This window comes from Pseudonaja textilis, chromosome 1, assembly GCF_049901715.1.
Source record: "Pseudonaja textilis isolate UNSWEBS1 chromosome 1, rPseTex1.2, whole genome shotgun sequence".
NCBI classification, from domain to species: domain Eukaryota; kingdom Metazoa; phylum Chordata; class Lepidosauria; order Squamata; family Elapidae; genus Pseudonaja; species Pseudonaja textilis.
Window position 1 is genome coordinate 243,329,365 of NC_141990.1, and position 12,340 is coordinate 243,341,704.

Sequence of the window (12,340 nt, forward strand, 5' to 3'; positions counted from 1 at the left end):
CCCAGCGGGCCTTTTCTTTCTCTTTCCTCCTCCTCCTCCTGGTTGCTACGATCGATTCGAGGCAAATTCCACCTCTCGCCAGCGCGCAACTCCAAGGAGCTCCAGAAAGTTTGCATCAGCCAGCCTTCCTCCCTCAGGGCGCTGAAATCCTCGCTCTCCGCCGCCTGTAAATCCTCCTCCGCGCCCTCCCCACCCCACCCCCACCCCCACCCCCACCCCACCCGACGGGAGCCGCAGCTGGAGCGATCCCGGCTCAGCCGTGTAGCTTCGGCTCCGCCCTCGCGATTGTGCCTCGGCATGTGAGCAAGATCCCATTTCAAGAGGCTCCTCCGCTTTGCGCCTGCGACTAAGGTGGCTCGCGAGGACACCTCTCCCTCTCTCTCTCTCTCCCCCCTCCATCTCTAACTTTTCTCCTCCCCATGTGATCTGATTCCTTCCCCCCCTTTTCCCCTCGCTCCCTCCCTCCCTCTCTCCTCTCCTGGACTTTCCTATGAGGTCACCAGCTGCTTCCTGGCTCCGCCCCTCTGCATCCCCTGGCTGTTGCGGGCCGTGGCTCCGCCTCCCCTGTAGAGAGTCCGCTCCTCGCGTTCATTTCATTCCTCTTCTCATTCCGAACATTCTTAGCATCGCTCGCGCTGCACAAGCCCATTCGAAAGCCCAGCCCGCCCTGCCGCCACCGGTTTTTGGGGGCAGTAACTAATCACTTGAAGGGCTTCAATAATCCCGCAAGCCAACAAGCTGTAGAGCCCAAGACGCACACACACCGTGATTTTTTAAGGGGCAAAAAAAAAAAAACCATCAAAAAAAACCCCAAACCAAGCAACAAGCAAAAAAAAAAAAAATACACACGAAGGCTATAGACATTTTAAAAGCAAGCCAAAAGTCCCCGGGGGAAGCTGGAAGAAGTTTTGAAATTGATTTGCACACAAAAAAACAAAAAAACAAAAAAGAAAGGCTGGTGGTGTTTGCAAAGGTGGGGAGTGGAGTGGAGGTAAGTTTTGTGCGTGTGCGTGGAAGGGGCGAGTGGAGGCTGGAGGGGGCAGCTTTACGGTTCGCTTTGCTTTGTGTGGCAGGGAACGGTGGATGGCGGTGTCTTGGGTGGGGGGGAAGAGGTCCTCCGTTATTTACTTGGGAGAATCGTGTCGGTTGCGCCCCCCCTCTTTTCACGCCCCCCTCCCTTCCCGCTTCTCAGTCTCCGCAGGTGAACAGAAGGGAGAGGAGTTGGGGGGAGCGGGAAGCGAAAAATCAGGCAAAGTAGCCTTGGGAGACAGGGGAGGGGGAGGTAAAGCTGTTTCCAACGGAGTTTAGCCTGATTTGGGTATTTAGCCAGAGCTGCAACAGGCGGCCGTGCCGTTCCTCTCTCGCCCTCTGCGCCTTATTGCTGTTTGCTGCTTTAATTTAGTTGCCTGAGTCACTGCTTTGCAGCCTGGCTGGCGCGCGCGCACTCTCTCTCTCTCTCTCTCTCAAACACACACACACACTCCCGCGCGCGCGCGCGCACACACACACAAATCTTTGGCATTTTTCACATTTTTCGTCGAGAAGAAATAACTTGGGAGCAGATCAGGCCTTGCATAGTAAAACGAACCTATCCCTTGAGTCCCTCGTCCCTGCGCTGAGCTTTTATAAAAAGTGGCTGGATCGGAGATTTAGCTGCCTGTTTATAGAGCCTTGAGGTTTTGTTTAGTTTGGGGGGTTTTTTTCCCCTTGTTTTTCCCTTTTCTTTTTTTAGTTTCTCCTCCGCCTGCCCCCTCCCCCTTTTATCCCTCCTTTTAAAGATGAAAGAAGGAATGTTCTCTTTCGTTGCTTCTTTGCTTTCTCCAGAACTGCTGCTGCTGCTGCTTAATTGCACATTCAAGTGGAAAAATTTTCCGGAGTCAGCAGAAACATTGTATCCCCAAAAGACAACAAAGTCACAGTTCCAACAAAAACGAGGAGAGTGTCCCTGGAAAACTTCCTTCGGTAGGAGCCCAATGTTTATTTATTTTCCTCTAACCTTTTACAGGAACCTTGTGCATCCCCTCCCTACACGTTAATAGTGCTGCTGGCCAAAAGAGACTCTTTTGTTCCACAATTCACACTGTTAAAGAAAGGAAGTCCACTTACATGAGGGGGGCGAGAGGAAAATTAAGTTTATCTAAATCCAAAACAAAAAAATAGAAAGTGAGGCATAGTTCGAGAGCCAAACTCTTGTTTTTTTATTCCAATGTATTGGGGGAGATGGACAAACAAGAAATTTATACAATTCTGGATTGATTTTCTCTCTTTTTTTTAAAGCACCCAACATTATCATTGTATTAAAATATTTTGAAACTATGAAAAATCAGTGTCACCTGTGCTTCTTAGGAGAATAGTTAAGAGATTAGAAGTGGCTACCTGTATATGGCGATATGTCTACATATCAAATAGCCTTCAATAAATGCCTCAAAGTTGATGGGCACCTACTTTTCTTTATTTCTAAATGTAAGTGGCTTTATGTTTTAATTTGAGGTGTAAAAATCTCTGTCTTGCTATATACTTCTTATTTTTAAAAAATAGCATGGTGCTTTTAACTGCTTATGTGACTTCTGGCATGATGTATCTCTATTCTGATTTAAAATAGTCAATGAATAAAAGTAGCTCAGCCAAAACTCTTTATCAAGAACACTAAACATTCTAATCTGTAAATTGGTCAAGTTAAAGAAACATCCTTGGTTGTAGTTTTGCAAGAGAAATCTAGATAAGTATCAGTATTGAAAGCAGTTAAGTTAAAAAAAATCACCTTTAGCTAAACTTACAATGCCTTTTATCTGGATGTAAAATTGTATTCAAGGGCAGAAGCTGACAAAAGGAAAAGAGCATTATGTATAGTGCACTGGGAACACAAATTGTAAATAGAAATCTGGTCTTATTTCGTACAAGATTTGAAGAAATGTGCTCCTAAATTTGGAACGGTTGTCCTGGGGTACATAGTGCATTGCCATCTCTATAAATAGTTGGGGAATACCACTGCAAGGACATTAGATTGTACTGACAGTGTTAAAAAGATTCCAGATAATTCAGAGGCTGTTTTACACTGCCTTACTTCTGTATCTCTGTACAGACAGCAGCAGCTCCTGCATATTTTTCAAATGGAATGCTGAGAATTCATATTTCTCTTCAAAAGGTCAGGAGTACAAACTTAAGGCCTAGCTGAGTTTTTGAAATGATTCCTGTGTTGGAGGGGTACTCTTTTAGTATTTTCACAGCTCTCCACAATGCATTTTAGATTTCTTCATATTTTAATTCATGTTTGTGCCATGGTGATTTGTTCATAAAGTTAGCCATAACTTTGGAGTTCTAGTTGCATTAAATATTTTCAACACTTGTAGATGCATTGTTTAGGAAAACAGTTTGAGCCTTTGATTCCATATTCCCCCCCCCCCTTTTGCTAAATGAAAGTAATGGAATGATAATATCTGAATGTATGTGATGTTAATAATTATTGATGTTCAGTTCTGCTGAAAACATTTAAAGTTATCAAAAGCAACTGCAGAGTCTGTTAGATGTATGATTAATATTGTATTTAGGTCCATTAAAGTTATCACAAGAGACTAGAGTGAAGTATTGGTTTTGAAAGAAAGTTTGGTAAACAGTGGAAAAAAACAGTTTTAGCACAACTAAGAACTTGGCCCTTAGTGAATTCCAGCTGGAAGATTTTTAGTGTTGGAAGAATGTGGCTCTTTATGTGTGTTGGTTGAAAAGCCACTTTAATAATTTGAAAGTAACTTTCCCCCCCTTTTGCTTAGATGGTGAATAGATTTTTGAAAGAGGTAGCCTTTTATGGTAGTTCTCCATTGCTAATGAAAGTTAAGATTAGAAACATGAACACAGTAAGCCCTAACATGTTTGTAAAAAGTAAAAAAAAAACATTGCTAGAGTTCAACAATTAAATTATATTAAAAAACTTTTTTTTAAATGGATATATCTAGAGGCATTAAAACAAGAAGGGGTGGAATTAGTATTCTAGTTGTTAACATGAAAGTGTTATGTAGATTTGCCCAAAGGTATACTAGAACTAAATTGCAAAAACTTCTAAGCAATGGAAAGTTGAAGGAAAAAAATATAAATGTTTTTGTGTATGTGTATAATATAGTAATTGGGTAGCCATTATCCTACTATAATTCTGTATGATCTGTGCTTTTTGTGAAAATCATTATTTTATTTTAAAATGTTTTGGGCTTTTTGTGAAACTTGGTATGCCACTTGTGCATTTAAGTAAGGAATGGGTATCTTATATGGGTATTTTTAAGTTTTTAACCTAGCAGGTTTTCTGGCACAGTTATGAATTTCACACTGTTTATCTGAAATGGCTTGATGCCTTGTTTCCTAAAGCTGCTTCATTAGTTTAGGATTTAAATATTTGTTGCATCAAAGCCCTCATATTAACATGGGATGTGTGTTTATTTATGCTGTTATGCAATTAATTTTTTGCTGATTTGATTTTTAGGATTTTTATATTTTGAGAATTGTAATCTAGACAGCAATTCAAAAGTAAGAATGTAGCTAAACATACAATGTGGATATAATTGTAAGCAAGGTTTATGCTATATGTTTTTTTCTCATTATGGTTCTGCATAGAGATAGAGAGATATTTGAACAGAAAGTCATTCATGCCTCCAAGGTTTACTGTAGTGGACTTTTTTTTCAATTACCTAGTAAATACAAGAGAAGAACTCTAATATGGGTGTATTTCAATTGGAAATATGTTTGTGCTATGAAAATTATAACACTTTATATGGAAGCTGTTGCTTTTTGTGGCTGCATATTGTCTTCACTGCATTTCTATAGGATCATGTAGAAATCAGAAATGTAGACAAGCGACAGTTAAACATTTTCTATAAAAGTCTTATGGTATTGATAAGTGTCCCTTTGTAAATCTAATTCTATGTAATAACCAATTGATTCCCAAATCTGTAAATATCCTTTCAGATATCAAAGACACATCAAGTTAACTGATCACTGGAATCTTTTTGACCAGAGGGTATGTGTGGGGAGGGGAGATGGGAAATATGCATGTTCAGAAGCAAATCTGCTACATTAGTTGTGGATTTCTCCTTGGAAGTTCTTGCTTGAAGATGAGAACAGATTTTAATACAATACATGCAGACATTTTTTAAATTTTTCCTCAACAAGGGCAAAGTGATCTCAAGCCGATGTTTTATGATGATAAGAATTAGAATCAGAAACAAATGAGCCTTTTTTATTTTTAAGCTTCATAGTCACTTTGTAATCCTTGCATGCCAACTTGCTTGACTAACATTCTTATATCACAACAGCCATATCGCAACTTGTAGTGTTGGCATGTATCATCATGATTGGCTCGACCCCCTGGATTTATGATTGGGCTGATAGGATCCTATCTCATAATGCTGCTTGGAGTGGAAAGACTTAATTGGGGATTTCTAAAGTAGATCATATTGTGGTACACTATTACAAAATCCTGATTAGTGGTTATAGGAGGATTTTTAGATGATGAGTCTGTGCTGGAAAATAATCTTCAGTGTTAAACAGACGCTTTCCTGGGAATGCTTACTCACAAATAACTGTCTCTAGGATCATAGACTATATCAGAGTCCTTTTTCATAAGAAGCAGTTCCATACCCCAAGGAAACTTATAAATTCTCAAGTGGAATTTTATAGATATTGAGTATTTTATTGAAAGAAATTATTTTAAGCAATTTGAAACTTAAAATAATTGAATGGAATTATGTGATTATGTCCTGTACAGTGTATGTTATTTTGTAACCTATGCTCCTAAGCTGTTGAAATGTAAATCTCGACAACACTTGGGTAACCAGAATACTTGAGAGGAAAAGTTTGCACCTCAGTTTGGTATTAATTGAAGGAGCGGGGGTATTAAGTTAAGAATGGAAACCTATAAGTCTCCTAGCTTTAATGTAAAGAGCAGGTTTTACAGGAAAGGTAGGGAGAAGAATTTGAAAAAAAAAAGAGAGAAAAGGGTATTGTGAAAATCACTGACTTCCCTTTACTTTCAAATAATAGAAATTATAATAGGATGGTTTTAAAATAGCCTAATTCTTTATTATAGTTAGTCAAATAAAATCTAAGTGTGCTAATAGTGTTTTTGTTTTCTTTTGTTTCAGCAAAAGATACAAAGCAGCCCAAAGTTTTGGCAAATTGACAATTATTTCTTTTACCAAGACCATTAAAAAATACTATTAGTCAAATGAGACTAATTTCATTTCCATTGATCTCTAATATCATTGTGTTGTATTATTTTATCAGTACATAAACTGAAAGCTACTATTAACAATGGGAAATGTTAAATTATGTGAGAACATATTGAACTTACATTCTCTGAAGCTAACTCTTTAGTGCATTTGCTGCATTGCTTTATCCACATAATTTCTGAATTATCATAATTCAATGTAGTACTAGCTTTTGGGAGGAGTTCAAGATGGAATTTTAAATTAATATAAAGGCATCCTAAGGAAAACCCAAAGTGTTAATATATCCAGTTCAATAAGAATTTCATGTTAAAAATTATCTTATTGGCAGATCAGATGATAGTAGAGACCCTTTAATTATTTTAACTCATTTTTGTGTGCTGTATGTTCTCTCTTACCATCCAAAGATACTAAATTGAATTTATTTGAAAATATATGAGATCCAGCTCATAATGTCAAATTAATACTATAAAGGACTGTTAATAAACTTTTTTGTCATGAAGGCTTTTGAGCAGTTGATTTGCTGTCCTAAAAGGATGCTTTTAAGAACATCATGAAAACAAAACAAAAAAAGAATGAAAAGAATCTTACAATCCTTCATTGTAAATCAAATGTGAAGCTATGACTTCTACAGAAGGCCAGTTGTAAATAACTTTTCTCTATTACTTCTTTCCAACTTACCTTTAGGACGTTGGTTAAGACAGTAATTTATATTTTCTCTTAATTGTTCTCAAAGTTCTTGCAGAACACAATAATTATTTCCAATTTGCTAAACTGATACAATTTGTTCACAGGATTTATCAGCATTATATAAGATCAGAGCATTAATTTCTTTTGCAGTTGCAAATGAAAGCTTCCCTTCCCCCTCAAAAAAAGTGTTTTGTTCTTTGCTACAGTGCTGCACACAGTGTTGTTGAAATGCATAGAAAACCCCATTGAAACAAAATGACTTCATTGGAGTTGGCACGGTAAGAGCAGGCAGAATCCACCTCGGCCATGCTGAAATAAAGGAAGCCAAGTGTTTTAAATAGCCACTCCCCTTAGCCAGAATGTTTTGAGAGAAGCTTATTGTCTCCCTCTGAGCTCTAGCAGTTTGCCTGCCTCTGTTAACTCTCCCAAACCAGACAGCTCGCTTTTGAAAGTTGACATCTGGTTTACTCTTTGTTCACCTGTTTTTTTTTAAAAGATGCAAATAGATGTGCATGCAATTGCCTTAGAGGCGTTTTTTGTTTCTTTTCTATGTGGGGTGGGGTGGGGGAAAATGCCACGGAGGGTTCTGTCAAATAATGTTTCCAGTAGAATGCTATACACCCTGTTGTTACATTAGTATCAGACCAAAAAGAAAAAAAAGTTTTGGCACCATATGGCTGTTTTATGTTTCAGATAAGTTATCAGTGAATTTAGCTGGTCAATAGTAGTTTTATGCATTTCATGTTTGGATTTCCAAGAAGCTTGGCTAATCTAGATGAAAATATTCCTTGAATGCTACAGGAAAAAAAACAGGGTTATCTTTTCATTGAAATTATTTATTTGCTGAAATATAATGTAGTAACAGGCAAATTACTCGACAGTATATATTTCAATTGTTGAGCTAAGTTTGCAGAGTTATGGAACCCTTGACCTTTTTCTTATAGCAAATTCTGCCTATGGCTTAGCAGGTAACTGAATTAATTCAATGCTTGGACAAATTTGGGCCCTGTGGAGTGACCTGGAGTTCTTTTGACTCTTTTGACTCTTTTGTTGTTGTTTCTTCTTCTTCTTTTGGAAAAAAAAACCTTTATTGAAAGTTAACATATTAAAATATATACAAATGTATCTCTAAAAGTAAAGTATGTTGATACATTTCACCATCGTTTTCTTGAAAGTACAAAATCTTAGCTGTATTTATACATTTCAAATGTCCATCCACTTCAACAGATTCTCATTGACCATACAAGTATACAAAATATATTTTTTCTCTTTTTAACCTATATCTTTCATATTTTGCTGTCTATCCATTGGTACCAATTATTCCAAATTGTATAGTATTCCAAGTCCTCTTTGTTGTTCAATTCCATGGTGAGTTTCCATTTCTGTGCATTCAAAAATTTTACGAATTATTACCCCATCTGACGGTGTGGTCCAAGCTTGTGCTAGTGCAATTCTTGCCACCGTAATAATATGTATCATCAAATAATTAATCTTTTTAGGGTATTTGCCCTTAATAATCCCCAGGAGAAACAATTCAGTGTTTCTTCTTAAGTCTTAGAACTGATCTGATCATATTTTTCAAAGATTACACCAGAGGAACTATTTTTGAAATTGCATGGATTACTTAGAAAAAGAAGTACTGTAGATTCTAGATATTAAATTCATTACTGATGAATACATTCCAAACTTGGGAATTGGATATAAAATCAATATGGCTCCTTTTCAGCCCAGCAAAACAATTTAAAAAATGTTGTCATCTGTAAGTTATTGGTAAAATACTGAAAGCATATTTTTAAACTGGCCCAGGACCCACCTCCATGCAAACAACCTAAACATATAGTGTCTATATGTTTCTGTTTAATAGATCAAAACAATAAATATAATTCATAACACATTCTGAGAATTCTTATGACATAAAAACTTTTATGGATTCAATGTTAGAATATAACTGCAATAATTGAAAACAGTGCAGTGACGTGACTAATACTAACTTTAGAAACATTGCATTGATTATATCATTAATTTGATTTGTTTCTAGATTTCTGAAGATTTGAGAGATTTTAGAATAGGCACAGAATGCAATGGGATTTTTTTCTTTGCCTATTCTGTGTGTTTGGTGTAGAAAATATTGGTTCCAACAACCTTCCATTTTTGTAATTGAATGATTTAATCCTCTGTTGCCTTCTGACCCTTCCAAACAATCATAGTTCCTAGGATGTCTTACTTGATGCATTTTTGTTTAAGATTATACCCTGTACTCTTTTGTCTCTTTTCCATCCAACTTCCCTATACTACTTTCTTGAGGGTATTTTTCTATTGTTTTCTTCAGGGGTGGGATTCAACTGGTGTTACTACCGGTTTGGTGACTACGTTCTGCACGCGTGTGTAAAAAATACCTTACGCTGTGCCACCTCTTTGAAAAGCTTTTTTCCTGCTTTTTCAACCTCAGCTGTGCCGCGCAAAGCAGCTGAGGTTGAAAAAGCAGGAAATAAAGGACAGGTCTGGGTGGGCAGGTACGTCAAACAGCAGCAAACAGAGAACCGGATCTGTGTCTGCTGCTCCTCAGAGCTACTGGTTCTATAGAACCGGGTAGAACCGGTAGCATCCCACCCCTGGTTTTCTTCTTTTTTAGGGATGACTATTGTTTTCATATTTCAATTTTCCATAGTTGTGAATGTGCCCCTTTCAACTTCTTTTCTAAGCTTTTTCTTTTTTAATAAGTCACCTGTTGCTACCATTCTTGTTTTCAGAAGTGGTTGCTGGTTTCTAATCCAAACATTCGTTCTTTATGCAAATTAGATTGTTTAGTATGAGCTTTTCCTTTCTCATTTTATGAGTTGCATGGCAACATTTTCCAAATACTTAGTTTTATCTAAATAGTCCATTTAAGCCAGTCAGCTTAATATCTCTGTCCTTTCTAAGATCTTAATATCTTAGTATCTCTGTACCTAAGAAAAAGATACAAAACTTCTGAATCATCTTTAGATTATTAATCCTAGAAAGACATTTTTAGAGAGATAGCATGATTGAGAAAGTTAATATGATGAATATAAATCTTCTATTCAGTGCGCTGACTTTTTAGAATCACCTTACCATTATTTTCTCTTACTTTGAAAATGATCAGAATAATAATTGTTATGCAGCATTCAAGTATTGTCATCTCTGTCTCAATCCGGATCTCTGTTATCAGCTGCAGAGGGCTTCAGAAAAGCCTTGCTGGCCACAGAAGAAGTTCCTGAAGGCCTCTGACAGCAAAAAGGAGGCCTGGGTTGACACGCGCAAGTGAGGTTAGTCAGTGGATGACATCCCCCGAAAATAACAGCTGGTGCCTTTTTTTGGTGGCAAAAAAAAAAATATAAGACAGGGTCTTATTTTCGGGGAAATACTATATATTCACTACAAATTGCAGATAAAATCCATATATTGATTGCAAATATAGAAAACAGTGCAATGCTTTTAGTTTCCATCTTTTTAAAATGTGCCATCTGGAAGAAAGCTTAACTGTGTGTGTGTGTGCATGTGTCCAACAATAATGGAGGAGGCATGGTGGTGACAGAAAAGGATTAGTGGGACACCTTGGCATAATTCATCTGAACCTTGAGGACGCATTGGCATTTCGAATGGGGAGGGATAAAAAAAAATTGGATAGCATTTCAGACCATACATGGCCTTAAAAAAAGCTGACATGAACTGGCCGTAGGTAAAAGAACAGGCCAGTTTTCTTGCTAGAAATAACATTATTGCTATAAGTTGTTGTGTACACACATGTGCACATACAAACTATATTGGTATATTAATGAAATTCTGACAGTGCCACAATCTTACAACATTGGATGATGCACAGAAGAATGTCAACATAAAAGTAATTTCCTAGTGATCATAGAAATAATTAAATAATAAATAAGAAGGAGCAAGGGATCAAACGTATCTTCAGGGGAACAAATTCCATAGTGTCAAGGCTACTCTAGAAATTCCTGTCTTCATGCCATGTTCTTGAACATAATCTGTGTGAAGTAATCCAATGCTATGCTATATAGATTTTTATAGAAGATATAAATCACTTTGAACTGGGCATTTATTCTTTTTTTTTTCATCATCTGTAGATAGAGGACGCAGAACATAAGTAGAGCTACATATCTTAGTAGGTGAAATAGAGCTTTCCGAAAATGTGCCATGAACTGGCAACCTCTTTCAGAAATGAGATGATTCGGTCAGAAATCTATTTAATAAATGGATGAATAATGTGAGGAATAGAGGAGAGGCTATGACAGGAAGTGAAACATGCAGTCAAGAGAGGAAAAATAAGTTATTGCCAGAATGGCATCCCGGACCTTGAGACAGCGTACTTCAGAGATAAAATTTGAAGCTGCAAAAGAGAGAGTGTAACAGTTGAAACACATTGTTGAAAAGACTCTCTTAGCCTGCAGTACTTGAGACAAGAAGAAGCACAGACTTTGATATCTTCTCTAATGGAAGACCATTAAAAGTCACAGAGAAGAAGAGTGATTTTAACTAATCCTAAATATCTACTCGACTGGCTATGGTGACTGCTGTAAGACTTCTCTTAAGAGAAGGAAGAAGATCCAGTATAGCTAGTTGTTGTGAAGCAGTCCCTCCTGCTCCCAAGAAAAGATGATGAGTGGGAAAAACTAGGGATACTCTGAAAGTTAGCTATCCAAGCCAGTAGATATGTGGGATAGAAGTCAACTTCTCTCGTAACAACCTGGACTGAAACAATTTTTCAGGGTCTCTCAGACCTCTGATTATACTAATATTTATTATACACGAGTAGTCTATTTTTAAATGAGAAATTAACATGCAGACAAGTTAAGATTGGAAGATTCTGATCCATTTTCTCACTGGGGACATGTTTTGTCTCTTTTTAAGGTGGGGTAGATTGCACCTGTTGGTGGTTTTGGAAATAGCTGCTAAACTTCTTGTCATTGTGACAACCAGCTGTCATAGCAGGGCAGGTGCTGAGGGGGTGACAAAGATTTCCAGGTGCAGAATGAATGTGGTGGGAGGATCATTGTACAAGAAATAATCCAGTTTACATGTTAAGTCATTGGAGTTCTTGTTCTGCAGGCTAGGAGATATACAAGATAAGATTGTTAAAATGGGGAAAAAATGTGACCTTGTGACCTTCTGTATAAGTCTATGAGAAATTGGAACTTTGTAAGTTGCTTTGATACATCATGGAAGATGATGCTAATGTTCTAAAGCATCTTTGATAGCCAAAAACTCTTCAGTAAAAATACCATAATTTGGTATTTTTCTCCTGGTCGGTAGGTCATCGGTATTTGGGGAAAAAAGATATAGGGGAACAAGCTGTCATCAAACTCTGGAGCAGATTATGGAAACTAATCAGCAGCATTCTGAACCACAAAAGACAGTGTGGATCTGACTAACGAACAGTAGTAAAATAAATGCTTATTTGAATA

General features: G+C 37.3%; 1 protein-coding gene across 8 annotated transcripts in view; it reads left to right on the forward strand.

Annotated features, from left to right (window-relative positions):
* The first annotated feature begins 539 nt into the window (after positions 1–539).
* TEAD1 (TEA domain transcription factor 1) overlaps positions 540–12,340 on the forward strand; it is a 231,527-nt gene continuing 219,726 nt past the window's right edge. For 5 of the 8 annotated variants that reach the window (XM_087921147.1, XM_087921150.1, XM_026705720.2 and 2 more), the window contains exons 1-2: positions 599–991; positions 1,825–1,962. The gene's annotated coding sequence lies outside the window, so the exon portion shown is untranslated. Of the gene's footprint in view, positions 992–1,824; positions 1,963–3,008; positions 3,146–12,340 lie in introns of those variants that run through there. The other 3 variants (XM_026705713.2, XM_087921149.1, XM_087921148.1) reach the window with 3 other exon arrangements.